Source organism: Pseudophryne corroboree, chromosome 3 (genome assembly GCF_028390025.1).
Source record: "Pseudophryne corroboree isolate aPseCor3 chromosome 3, aPseCor3.hap2, whole genome shotgun sequence".
In the NCBI taxonomy this organism is placed as follows: domain Eukaryota; kingdom Metazoa; phylum Chordata; class Amphibia; order Anura; family Myobatrachidae; genus Pseudophryne; species Pseudophryne corroboree.
Window position 1 is genome coordinate 185,627,162 of NC_086446.1, and position 14,929 is coordinate 185,642,090.

Consider the following 14,929-nt stretch of genomic DNA (forward strand, 5'->3'; position numbering starts at 1 on the left):
TACTGATAGCTGAGTAGGTGAGCACCAGATCCCACAAGAACTGTAACCTAGAGCTGTATGAGTGGTTTCAGCTAACTGTAATGGAGTGGGAAGGTAATGATTTACTTATGGTAGCATCTAGTTTCCCTTCGTGGAATGGATCTTTCCCATAAGCCCCTGGGTCCATGTCACAAACTATTTGAAGTGGTAACCTGTGGCGAGCGAAGCAGAGCGAGACACCGTGCATGAAAGCGTGGCGACCGTCCAATGGTGCAAAGATAAAACAAAATAACCTCAAACGAACAGAGAATGGATAAAACATTTAGGTGCTGTAACAGCGGAAGTTCTCTCCTGCCCACTCGTTATGTCACTTCCTGGTCATGATCACGAAGAGAAAATATACACAACCATTCACTTATACCCCTTTCACACCAGAAATGCAGGGGTCTTACCCGGGAATACGGTCCCTGGATCATGCAGGGACATTCCCGGGTAAGATCCCTTGCATACCGCAGTCAGTAGCCCGGCATATTGCCGGGTTGCTGACGTCAGCGGTGACGCGGCGGGGGCGGCGCAAGAGATCACATGATCTCCAAGCGCCGCCTGCTACATAGAGAGTGAACGGGAGCCGGGGCGCATTGACCCGGCTCCCGTTGACACAGACCAGGTTCCCGGGAGGATCCCAGGACCAACCCTGGTCGATTGAAGGGTTGAAATGCCGGGGCAGGAATCCCGGGATTTTGACCCTGTACCCTTTCACACTCAGAAATTTCCCGGGTTGGTGCGCTTTCATGTGCAATAACCCGGGAAATTTTGGGCTGTGTGAAAGGGGTATTATTAACAGAATAGCAATGGATGTTAGCATCATGGATCTGAGAAGGAATCTAGTCATGATATTAATATTTACAATGTAGACATTCACAATGTCGGCACCACAATGTTGACATTGTTGAAATGTCGACATTGAACATGTCAGCACCTGCAGAATGTCAACATGTTCACTATATCGACATTCTGCATGGCCCGGCAATAGACTGTTAGGGTTAGGCTGCAGAAGGGAAGGGTTAGGGTTAGGCTGCAGGAGGGTAGGTTAGGCTTTGGCACTAGGGGAAGGGTTAGTATTAGGGTTTAGGATTACCAATACTTACCACACAGGATCTGCCAGAAGTTATCAGGACTCCACCGATGGACTCGGAAGACACCGCTGGACCTGACGTATGAGGTAAATCAGCACTTGACCACCAGGGATGTTTTGACTACATTCTGATAATGCAGACATTTCATCAGTGTCTGCATAATGTCAATGTTCCTATGTAGACATACTACATGTTGACATTATAATCATATGGACATTCTCATGTCAAATAAGAAATTTGTTGTTCAGCGGAACCTTTAAACTACAATTAATTATTATTATTATTATAATCCTTTATTTATATGGCGCCACAAGGGTTCTGCAGCGCCCAATTACAGAGTACATAAACAAATAATCAAAACAGGAAAACAGCAACTTACAGTTGACGACAATATAGGACAAGTACAGGGTAAATTAATATAGCTACAATTGAAACTTTGTGGCACACTCAGAATGTTGTGTTCTTACTGGCAAAATACTGTAAAAGCAACAACAATGGCGAAGTGCTAGTACTTAATACCCTAAGGCTTCTTCAGTCTCAGCATACAGTCAGGGCCTTATTGCCCATCTGCCACTTCTGGCAAATGCCAGAGAGTCGGGAAGGCCGCGCACAGTGCAGCTTACGGCTCTCTGATTGTCCCCTCCCGATTCTCGAAGTGCCTGTTTCTTAGAAATATGGGGGCATGCCACGAGTCCATGCCCCCCTGACTCATGGCACGCCCCATTGAGCCATTTTCGTGGCTCCCTGCGACGTGCCCCAGTGTCGTGCACACTTGTGCACAAATGCCAGGGCCGAAAATGAGCCCCAGCCCGTCCCTGCATACAGTACTCTTTCAACATACTCTAACACCTGCAAAAAAAATTGCTGATACATAGCTTTAAAAATGTACATATAATGAATATGGGTCACTATAGACAACATGGATGGACAGGAGATGTCGGGCTAGAGCCAGGTAAGATCTGCTCTGTAAAACTTAATGAACATCAGCAGTCTTATAACGGGATATGCAGACAAGGTCTGACAGTAATCAGGGATTTAGCAGCAGCAAATCCTATTAGACAGACAGTGTACCTTTTAGTTCAGATAGAAATACACATTAAATTACACAATGCAATTGGTTAATGTACAATCCATAATGACATTCAGATCGTTTTCCAGAAGCTGCTCTGAATAAAGGCCTTTCCAATTCTGGCTTCATCTAACAATATATTTATTTTATAGCTACAATAAACTATAACTGTAGGGAAAAAAATATTTCTTTTGAATGACTATGAAAGTTTCAATAAAAGCTTAAAAAAAAACTATCAAATCAAAATAATAAACTACATGTATTTCTGAACCTATGTACACAAACATTTAAACACTTCTCGTATGCAGTTTATTTTTAGACATTAGACAGCTAATAGAGTTGTTTAAAAATCAACCCACCAACTTACTCTGTGGTATTATTGTAAAGAACTAATAATAAGAAAAGAGCTGAGCGCAGGAATGGTATCAATAGGCTTGACAACAATATCACAGTAGTGGAGTAAAAAAATGATTGATTTCCCAGTATAGGCTGGTAAATATACACATTTATTAATTAACAGGTGTCAGGTAGGAGACAATGTTCAGGGCATGATAACAAAATTGTGTCATTACACTCCGGCCTCTGAGGTGGGCAGGGCTTTGTTACACAATCTGGCTCACATACTCTCTCACCTTATGGCAGGAAAGTGCTCTCAGGGATAAATGCCAGGGGAGTCTAAAAGGTCTCTATTTAAATCAGGAGTGTCCAAAAAAGTACGGAGGAATAGGCAACTATGGTTCCCAATCTGTAAGTGCCGACAGGAGGGAACAGTCCTGTCCTCACATCCCTTATTGTGTCCCAGGTATCGATCGGAGACACATGATGGAGAGTTAGAATGTGGGGCAGTGAAGAGAGATGGAGAGAGAGGTAGACGGGTTGAGGGAGACAATTGAGAAATAGGTAAACTGGTGATGGTGGGGGGTGGAGGACAGAGATGAGAGACAGGGATATGGGGAAAAGAGGGACAAACATGAGAGAGCAATAAATAGACTAAGGGGGAGGAGGTGACAGAGATAAAAGGAAGGGAGGTGAGGTGGTAGAAATGAGAGCAAAGGAGAGAAGGGGATAGAGAAAAGCTCAAATGGAGATAGGAGGGGTCAAGAGAACAAAAAAAAAAATCAGGACAGGTAGACCGGAAGCTGGGGGTGGGATGGTCGGCATAAATAAGAGATGGTGGTACTTCTGCAATGCCGGGAACGATAACTAACAACCTACCATATGACAGGTTCAGAATACTGGTGTCAAAATAATGCCTTTCAACAATTTTGTCAGAAAGCTGGACATATGCTATGCAAATTGTGAGGAGACTGACTAAAGTATGTTGCCATCCTGTTTTACGTTAATTATACTAGAGGAAACATAAATGAGATAAACTGTTTGTCTGAAAGGGATTTGACCAATGAATTCACTGGGCTAAAGATAAAGGGAATCCCCACAATATGTAAGCTAGGAAATTAGGTATGGAGGAAACAGAGGTAGGGTTAGTAATGGATGAGCAAAGGTTCTTGGAAAGAGTTAGCTTCTCCAAAATGCAAACGGGGAGCATACTAATAACTAAAGTGTTTGAGCAGAGTGCAAAACAGCCACAAGCTGGACTCCAATGTCCTAGCTCAGCAAGACGAAAGGTTTCAATGAGGAGCAAAGTATCAGAGAGGACAGAACAATAATGCCTTAGGCTAGTAACTGTAAATGAAGAACGAGGCTTATAGGGAACTCTCGTCACTTCTGTTAACAAATTGAAAAGTTCAAGAACAGAAGACAAGATGGCAAATCAAACACTCTGGTACACAAGGGTCATTCCCATACTCTGATCATTGTTTTACCAGCTTTAAAATCAAGTAAAACAAGTATTTGCATGACAAGGGACCTTAAACTTGTTTTCTCTCCATTTCCATTCTCAATATTTGTTTTCATTTTGGAAGCAAGGAGAATACTCACTATACACTGATGCTACATGAAAACCCACATCTTTCGTAATAGCTTTCTTTTGATATTGCTGCATTTCAACCAGCTTCTAGACTCGTATCTATTTGTTTTAGGTCATCAATGGTAGGATGCACTGTTCCCGAGATCATTCATTTGGGACACCACAAACTGATGACTATTTAGCTGGGGACCGGTCTCATGGTGCATTTTAAAGCCCAACACAGTGATCCATCGCTACTGAGTCATGTCTGCAAACAAAACCCTGTAATAAATGCAGGAAACACGGAAACCTCCAGTGATGCCAGTCAGTTGTTTCCTTCACAGACTGCGTAGAGCCTTCCCACCCCGGGGGTCTGTGCAGCTTTTACTGAACTACAGTAGTGTTCATCCTTCTGCTTCACTAGCTTACAGCAGAGTCAGAGGTTGCACATAGCTAAAAGGGGAAGATGTATATATATAGCTATTTCAGAGGTCAGCTCTCATCACTATGGCAATAAAGAATACAATATTCAAAGCTATAAACTGCTGTAACACTGTAGGGGTGCAAGGTGCCTTTTCCTGGGGAATATGGCAGGACGTAGCAGCTGAGGAACAACACAAGTCCAGTTTCTGGTACAACTGACCCCGGCCAGTTTTATTGAAACAGAAAATAAAACAAACCCCAAAATAAAAATACCTTGCCTGTCCGGCACTAACTAAACATAAGATGTTCCTAACTGTCACTAAACAAAACACAGAGTTCTTCAGTACATACTGTATAGCTTACTTGCATCAGAAAGCGTGTCTCTCACACACAGACCCTGCAGCCTTCCCAGGCAGTCTGCCCCTACTAATCAGGTTAGAAGCACTATATCACTCTTACACAGCTGAAACCCTGATTAGCCCTCTGTGAGGCCAAAGACCCGAACTGGGCCCAATGTCTAGAACTCGCCTTATCTCTCTCTCAGAGCCTTTACCCAGCTTTTACAGCAAACTGAAAAGGTTCAGACAAAACAAAAAGCATTTTTCCTAGAAGTTAACATTTTCTAAAACATGTAAGACAAGAACCTGGGACAAATATACCTGCCCTCAAACACTATCCCAGTGTTCTTGTCACATATCCCCCTCCCCTGTTTCGACCTAGGGGCCGGAACACTTGTAGCCCCCAAACAGAAGATGCGAGACAATGCATCTGCGTTGGCCAATTGTGTTCCCGGTCTATGTTCGACAGTAAACTTAAAGTCCTGCAATGCTAGAAACCATCTAGTTACACGAGCATTCTTGCCTCTATTTACATACATCCATTTTAAAGGGGCATGGTCTGTCACTAGTCTGAATTGTCTACCCAAGAGGTAATATCTCAAGGTATCTAGTGCCCACTTAATGGCCAAAGCCTCCTTTTCCACAATGGCATACCTTTTTTCATGCTCATTGAGTTTCCTACTCAAATAAATGATAGGGTGTTCGTCCCCATCTCTGGTTTGGGACAGCACAGCACCTATCCCTACCTCTGAGGCATCTGTCTGTACCACAAATTCTTTTGAAAAATCTGGTGTTATCAACACCGGTTGTGAACACAAAGCCACTTTTAACGCTTGGAACGCCTTTTCTGCATCAGGGTTCCATTTCACCACATTTGACTGCTTCCCTTTGGTAAGGTCTGACAACGGCACCGCTGTGGTCGCAAAATTAGGAATAAACCGTCTATAGTACCCAGTAATTCCCAAAAAAGCCCTTACCTGTTTTTTATTCACTGGACGAGGCCAGTTTTGAATAGCATCAACTTTATTCAATTGGGGCCTAATCAGACCTCTGCCTATGGTGAAGCCCAAGTATTTGACCTCCTCCATTGCGAGGCAGCACTTCTTTGGGTTAGCAGTTAACCCTGCCTCTCTGATTGAGTCCAGTACTGCTTGTACTTTAACCAAATGTGACCCCCAGTCTGTACTGTGAATTACCACATCATCCAAATAGGCAGCTGCATATTTTCTATGGGGCCTCAAAATTTTATCCATCGCCCGTTGAAAGGTTGCTGGAGCCCCATGCAACCCAAAGGGTAACATCTTATACTGGTACAGCCCCTCCGGAACCGAAAAGGCTGTTTTTTCTTTGGCGCTATCAGATAAAGGTATTTGCCAGTAACCTTTGGTCAGGTCCAATGTGGTGAGAAACCTGGCTGTTCCCAGCCTTTCTACAAGCTCGTCCACACGGGGCATGGGGTATGCGTCAAACTTGGACACCTCATTTAACTTACGAAAGTCATTACAGAAGCGTATGCTACCGTCGGGCTTCGGGATGAGCACTATGGGACTGGACCACTCACTGTTAGACTCCTCTATGACTCCAAGTTCTAACATGGTTTTAACTTCCTTAGAAATAGCTTCTCGCTGAGCTTCAGGAATCCTATATGGCTTTAAATGAACCCTGACCCCTGGTTCTGTGACAATGTCATGTTTTATTATGGTCGTTCGGCCAGGCAGCTCTGAAAATACCTCCCTATTTTGGATGAGAAATTCTTTAACCTGATTGTTCTGATCAGCTGATAATGTCTCTGACACCTTCACTGCGGGAAGCAACCGGGGTGAAGACACCGAAGGGCAAGGCTCCGCTGACAGAGACAACCTATCTTTCCAGGGTTTGATTAAGTTAACATGGTAGATCTGTTCGGGTTTTCTCTTTCCCGGCTGGTATACTTTGTAATTAACCTCATTCACTTTTTCCCTAATCTCAAATGGACCCTGCCATTTAGCTAGGAATTTGCTTTCCACAGTGGGTACCAAAACAAGAACTCTATCTCCAGGAGCAAATTCCCGTATCTTGGCACTCCGGTTATAGACCCTCTGTTGAGCACTTTGGGCCTGTTCCATGTGCTCTCTGACAACAGGTACCACGGCTGCAATCCTATCCTGCATTTGTGTTACATGCTCAATAACGCTTCTATAAGGAGTGGGCTGTCCTTCCCACGTCTCTTTGGCAACATCCAACAGCCCTCTGGGGTGTCTACCATACAACAAATCAAATGGAGAAAACCCCGTAGAGGACTGAGGAACTTCTCTGATGGCCATTAACAAGTAGGGCAACAAACAATCCCAGTTTTTCCCATCTCTCTCAACAACCTTTTTTAACATACTTTTTAATGTTTTATTAAACCTTTCCACCAACCCGTCAGTTTGGGGATGGTAGATGGACGTCCTGAGGTGAGTGACCTTAAATAACTTGCACAATTCTTTCATGATCCTTGACATAAATGGAGTACCTTGGTCAGTCAAAATTTCTTTTGGTATTCCCACTCTACTAAATACCTGCACCAGCTCCCTAGCTATCGCCTTGGTTGTGATAGTGCGTAAAGGGACAGCCTCAGGATATCGAGTGGCATAGTCCATAATTACCAGGATATACTGATGGCCCCGAGCAGACTTTAACAAGGGCCCCACGAGATCCATGGCTATTCTGTCAAACGGGACCTCTATAATAGGCATGGGAACTAGTGGGCTCCTGAAATGGGGTCTAGGGGCATGATACTGGCACTCAGGACAGGAAGAACAATATTCAGACACTTCTTTATAAACCCCTGGCCAAAAGAACCTTTGTAAAACTCTTTCAGTGGTTTTTTCTGCCCCTAAATGTCCTGCGGTAACGTGACTGTGAGCTAAATCTAGTACCGTTCTCCGATAAGGCTGGGGAACTACCAGCTGTTCCACCACATCCTCACCCCTTTTGACAATGTGGTACAAGAGCTCATTACAGATGGCCATGTGGGGATACGTAACCCTGTCACCTGGTACCACAGGTTCCCCATTAACAATCTTAACATTCTCTCTAGCCTTTATTAAGGTAGGATCCTTTAACTGTTCAGACGCAAACAGATCCTTCTTTACCTCCAGGTCAGGCACGCTTTCAGTTCTAACTACTATGTCTCTGTTCCCGGCAAGAGGGTCCTCACTGGACTCCCCATCTGTCACTTCCCCAGCCAAACTAGCAAAAGGCAAAGGGCCAGAAAGTTCCGAAGACCCACGTACATCCATAAAATCACCGGTATTATCAACTGGCTTTTTACTTCTCACATCTGTTGATAACCGTGATTCCCACAGTTTCCAAAAATGAGGAAAATCCCTCCCTATTATGGCCTCATGCACCAAGGTAGGGACCAGTCCCACTTTAACCATTGCTGACCCACAACAAGTTTCTATATTCACCTCAGCAGTGGCATAATGTTGGGTATCCCCATGTATGCAAGTTACCCCAACAGGTATTTGCTGGACCTTTAAGGGGTTCACTAACCCAGCTTTCACGAGGGTAACTAAACTTCCTGAATCTAGCAAGGCCTCTACCCGGTTACCTTCTAAGAACACATCACACATTTGTTTTTCCAGCTCAGGTGAAGGTACCACAGTACAGGCTAACCTAGCAAAGAAAGACATTCTGCGACATTCAAAGGCAGCATCACATTGCATGGGTTCTTGCGTGACTGGGCAATTGGCAATAACATGACCTGGCATACCACACCTAAAACATTTAACCACACGATTATCAACCCATTTGGGCAGCATAGACCGTTCTAGCCCCATTGGCCTGTTTCCAGGGCCAGTGTTTACAGTCTCTCCAGCCTTGCGTTCTCTTAACCGCCCAGCAACGTTTTCCCACGGAACAGTCTTACCAGTCTTTACTGAAGGGCGCTGTCGAGGATCTATGGGTTGCTGGGTGGTCATCAGTAGTTCCTCTGCTGCCAAATACCTCTCTACCATGTCCACTAATTGGTCAGCAGTACCCGGGTTTCCATGGCTCACCCACTTGCGCAGGACCATGGGCAAAGATCTCAAGTAGCGGTCCATGACGACTCTTTCCACCATCTGGGGACCAGTTAATGTCTCTGGCTGTAGCCATTTTTTTGTTAGCTGAATAAGGTCGTGCATCTGGGAGCGCGGAGGCTTCTCCATGGCGTACAGCCAACGGTGCACCCGTTGTGCTCGTACTGACAGCGTGACTCCCAGGCGGGTCAGGATCTCAGTCTTTAGTTTATCATAGTCCCGAGCCTCAGCAGGGCTTAAATCAAAGTAAGCTTTTTGGGGCTCACCTGACAGGAAAGGTGCCAGCAGACTGGCCCACTGTGCTTTCGGCCAGTTCTCACGCTCGGCAGTCCTTTCAAACATGGTCAGATAGGCCTCCACATCATCAGCCTCTGTCATTTTCTGCAGGAAGTGACTGGCTCGTATAGAACTAGAGCTGGTTGGAGCACTGACGGCCACATCTCCAACCCGAGCTGCAAGTCTCTGCACCACTTCTGCTAAGGCCTCTCTATCCTGACGCTGTTGCCTGTAAAGTTCATCAACAACGGGGCGTGGCTACGGCGGACATGGAGTAACACACTAACTGTGTGCTCTCCAGCTACAATATCCTCTCTCTTCATCCTGTGTCCCCCCCTGGGTCTACAAGTTGCCCCAGTGCAGGTGCTACGCTGTGGAGGGACCTGTGTGTGAAGCTGGGAGCCGCGGGCTGCTCTCCTGCTCTGGCCGCACTGCTTCTGTGATCGGGGCGCCGGGCCTGCCGCATCACGTGGGACGCCGCTCTCCCGTCCTCCCGCGCTGCCGCTCTACTCACTCCCGGTCCCCGATCCTCCTGCCGCCGCTGTGTGGAGCCGAGGCGCCGGGGGCCCTAGCAGGAGCTCTCTCTGCTCCGTTTGTGCCCGGGGGAGACACTAATAAAATACTAATAAATCCGTTGCCAGGGTGCTGCTGCGGGTCCTGCCGCCTCCCACTTGCTCTCTCATTGGAGCTCCAACTCCCTGCCTGTCTCCTGGGGAACAGGTCATATTGCTGGGGGGGACAGAGTGTACTTTGGGGTGCCTGTGGGAGAGCTTCCCTGCCTCCAGACCTGGGATACAGTACATGCTGGCTGCTGGGTTGCCATAATACCCTAATACACTGTGCTTTGTGTATCCTCTCCTGGTAGCCCTCTGCTATTGCTGTATGTGGCATCTGGACGCTTTGCAGCTAGACGGACTCGATATACTGCCACTTCCATAGGCAGCTTCTGGACAGTATTGGTATACTACGTGTCCACAGGGCAGCTTGGACAGTTTGATATACTATACTATACTATACATATTCACTCTTAGCAGCTGGACGACTTTGATATACTATACTCCCCTGCTCCCTGCCGTCTACTTGGCTAAAATGGTCAAACCGCATCAATCCGCCGCGGCTGCGGCGACGCTAGAGAAATTCGCTAGGAATCCTTCGACGCGGTCCCAGCCGAGAGGGGAGGTACTGTCGACTCCATCTCCGCCTTCTCCGTCAGCTAGCTCCTCTTCGGTGGAGGCCACTGATACCGCTCTGCAGAAGGTGCTGGATGCGGTTACGGCCAGCGAAGCCCGCTTGGCCGACAGGATCGGTCAGGTCCAAGCGGACTTATCCATTATACACCAAGACCTTCAACGGGTGCGGGAGAGGGTCGGTGAGGTTGAAACACGTATATCCACACTGGAGGACACGGTCGCGCCACTTGGTAGACGTACTTCTGCTCTGGAGTCGCAGATGTCGGAGGTACATAGAAGGATGACGGATATGGAGGGAAGATTGCGACGGAACAATGTCCGCTTTGTTGGTCTCCCTGAGAAAGAGGAGGGTGCCTCCCCCGAAAAATTTCTTGAGAAGTGGCTACTGGATGTGTTTGGAGCAGAGGAGTTCACCTCACACTTTGCGGTGGAGCGCGCCCACAGAGTCCCGATGCGTCCATTGCCTCCGGGGGCGCCTCCCCGTACATTTATTGCCAAGCTCCTTCATTACCGGGATAGAGACGTGATTCTGAAACTGGCCCGTACTAAGGGCCCCCTCAAGTGGAACGGCTCTCCGATATCAGTCTTTCCAGATTTTGCTATTGATGTCCAGAAGGATAGAGCTCTGTTTATCCCCGTGAAACGCAGGCTGCGTGAATTGAACCTCCCTTATGCTATGCTCTTCCCGTCCAGACTGCGGGTTGTTTCTGATGGAGAAACTAAATTCTTCACGTCTCCGCGTGAGGCATCGGTGTGGTTGGACGGACGCTTTCCGGCACGGCGAGCACTGGCCGCTGACTGAACTTATATATATTGTTTCTCTATTTGCAAGTATGCTGTTTATTTACTGCCTGTGGTGTGTTTCGGGAGGGAGATACAGATACTATTGGCGGGAAGATTGCTGGGATATTCTTAGGAGACAACATTCAATCTTACATAAAATGGTGCAGTGCTCACCTATATCCGTATATCTGCCCCCTGTTGCCTTTGGTAATATCCTGGTTTAGTTCTTTATACTAGTTTCGGGACCGCCTGCATATATCAGTTTCGCTGTATGGTCCCAAATAGTTATATTAATGGGGTTGATCTGACGGCCTAGGGGGGGAGGACTTGAATTTAGCTGGAAGCTTCTATTGTCTTACAGTCACTGAATTCTTGGCCCCTCTTTTTGTTTTCTTTTTGGCCTTAGAAAATGTGTTAAGGTAGTTTTGCCCTAGTAGTTAGGGTTTGTTAATTTACAGGGTTGGTCGTTCGGGTATCAGGTATGCTGCAAGTTCCTAGTAGTATACGGGGTGGGGGTAGGGGTTTTGTTAAGAAATTATTGTTTTGTTTTTATTTTCTGACGTGCAATGTGCTTGTCTCTAGTGTGTTTTTGTTGCAGCTGATTCGGAGTGTGGTCTGTTGGGAGTGTGCTGGGGGTGGCTGGTCGCGGGTCGTCTGCTTTGTTAATGTGTTACTTTGTTATGGCTCTGGTTAAGTTTCTGTCCTGGAATGTAAGGGGGATTAATGACAAAATTAAGCGTTCCCTGGTACTCAGACAGATCAAGCAGTACACATCAGATGTGGTTTGTTTGATGGAGACCCACTTGGTGGGTGCAAGGATCATGTCACTTAAAAAGCCGTGGGTGGGGTGGGCTTTCCATTCCATGCACACCACAGCGTCCCGGGGAGTGTCTATCTTGATTAAAAAGTCTGTACCTTTCGTGTTGGATAGTGTGCAGACAGATCGATGGGGCAGGTATGTTTTTTTAAAATGTAAAATTAATTCTGTTCCCTTACTATTGCTAGCTGTATATGTGCCCCCTCCATATTCCTCTGACGTACTCAAAAAGGCATCTATTTTTATGGCTGCATCCCCGGGGGTGGCTGCAATATGTATGGGTGATTTTAACAATGTTTTACATCATGAACTGGATAGGTTCTCTAGGGCATCCTCCAACCCTCAACCGAAGCGGTCTTCATTTGCAGATATTGTCTCTGAGCTGGGCTTGATCGATCCCTGGAGATTGAAATATCCTGACCTGAGGCAATACTCCTGTTTTTCACACTCCCACGCTTCCTTCTCTAGGATAGACCTGGCCCTCCTCTCTCGGGAACTCCTGCCTATGATTCGGAATGTTAGATATGAGACTAGGGGTATTTCGGATCACTCCCCTGTGTCGGTTCATATTGACCTGGGTTGTCAGAGAGGCCAGGCGGTATGGAAGCTTAACCCCTTCTGGCTCACACATATGGGTGAGGGATCCGAATTGGAGCTCAGCTGGTTGGAATTCTTTGATTCTCATGTTGATACTACCGATGTTTCTTTATTGTGGGATACCTTTAAAGCCTTCCTGAGAGGGACCTTGATCAAAAGAGTGGGTAGTCTTAAATCCTCTTATAGGAAACGTGAAGCTGAATTAGAGGCTCGGGTTGTCGCTTCTGAGATGGTGCACATACAGGATGGTTTGGACAGCTCTAAATTAGACTGGCTCCATGCTCAGAATGAATGGAAGGAGTACTTGTGGGGGAAAACCCAACATAGGCTTCTATTCTCCTCCCATGTTCAATACGCTACTGGGGACAGACCGGGTTCATATTTGGCTACTCTTGCCAGAGGGGACCGCTCCTCTCGTACGGTGGTGGAGATTGTGAATACGGCTGGGATAGTGTTGGATCGCACCCCCCAAATTGTTACGGAATTTGTGTCTTATTATCAGGCACTTTATGGCTCCAAACTCACATGTTCCCCGCTAGAGTTGTGTAATTATTTAGATCAAATCCAGTTGCCCTGTATTACTAGTGAGGCTAGAGCTCTTCTTGATGCTCCTATATTGGTGGAAGAGATAGAGGCAGCAATCACCGCATCTCCAGATGGTAAGGCCTGTGGCCTAGATGGTATTCCATCCGAACTGTATAAGAAACACGCTAAATTTTTCGCCCCTCAGTTGCTTACTTTATTTAATACTATACTTGCGCAAAATGCGCTTCCCTCATCTATGGCGGAGGCATTAATTATAGTGATTCCCAAACCGGACAAGGACCCCCGGAGAGTTGAATCGTATCGTCCTATCTCTCTGCTGTCCACAGATGTTAAACTCCTAGCTAAGGTTCTGGCTTCCAGACTTAATCAGGTTATAACCCAAATTATTCATCCGGACCAAACAGGCTTTATGCCTGGTAAATCCACCGCTGTTAATTTAAGACGCTTGTTTGCTCATTTTCAGGTTTCTCATGGGGAGGCCTGCTCTTCTGTTGTAGCTTCTCTGGATGCCGCAAAGGCCTTCGATTCGGTGGAGTGGGCCTTCCTGTGGGAGACCATGAGTAGATTTGGCATGGGCCCTAATTTTATTAATTATGTTAAACTACTTTACTCACTGCCCATGGCCAGGGTCTCCGTTAATGGATACGTGTCACATTCCTTCCCCCTGTCCAGGGGAACGAGGCAGGGCTGCCCTCTGTCCCCCATCCTGTTTGCCGTAGCTATTGAGCCATTAGCATGTCTGGTTAGAGCCAGTAAAGATATTTTGGGTCTTAAGGTGGGCGCAAAAGAAGATAGAATAGCATTGTATGCGGATGATCTCTTGCTATTTATTGATGATTATGTCTCCTCTATGCCTATAATCTTGGATATGATAAATACTTATGGACGTTTCTCCGGGCTTACTATAAACTGGGACAAATCGACTATTGCTCCACTTAGGGGTCCAATACCGGTTTCCCCACTGATTTATATCCCGCTTAAGTGGGTAGACTCCTTCAAGTATCTGGGGATATGGGTGTCGAATGATCCTTGTACTTATGTCTCTCTTAATATTACACCGCAGATTGTCTATCTCCGTTCAAAAGTCAAGGTTTGGGGGAATTTGCCTCTGACCATCACTGGTAGGGTCAATCTAGTGAAAATGGTGTATCTGCCTAAGCTCCTCTATGTTCTTCAGCAGTCGCCCATATATATAGGCTTAAAGGTATTCAGACAAATTGATAGCTTGCTGTCTTCCTTGATCTGGGCCAGCAGAAGAGCACGTTTGAAGCTTGACACCTTGTCTAGACCTAGATCGGCAGGGGGCTTGGCCCTCCCTATTTTTAAATTTTACTACTACGCTGCACAATTAGCGCACATTTGGGAATGGGTGACTAACTCCGACAGTCTCACTGTGCACTCGCAAATGCTCTTGCAGGAATATCCTGATGGCACGCCGTTGCAACTGCTACTTTGTGGGAATATTAAACTATCTAAGGTCCCTATAATAAAACAGGCCACTCTTATATGGAAGCAGGTACATGCTATTCTGAAGGGCCAGGGTATAGACCCGGATACTCCATTGGACAATGTCCTTGGTTTCCCAGAATTGGCCTCGCTCCAAACCAGGGTGGTATGGGGGAAGTGGGGGGTAACATCTCTGGGTCATTTGTATAATGGCGATATACTAAAATCTTTCCAGCAGCTCCAACAGGAATTTAATGTGCCATCTCCATATTTCTATCGGTATTTGCAGCTGAGACATGCGATTAATGCACAATTTTCTAACACCCCTCCGATGATTCTAGACTCCCCAATTAAATCACTTTTGCAAACTCTAGAAG

General features: G+C 46.3%; 1 protein-coding gene across 14 annotated transcripts in view; it reads right to left on the bottom strand.

Annotated features, from left to right (window-relative positions):
* Positions 1–14,929, bottom strand: part of KCNMA1 (potassium calcium-activated channel subfamily M alpha 1) — a 1,046,495-nt gene that overhangs the window by 758,534 nt on the left and 273,032 nt on the right. The window lies entirely within an intron of this gene.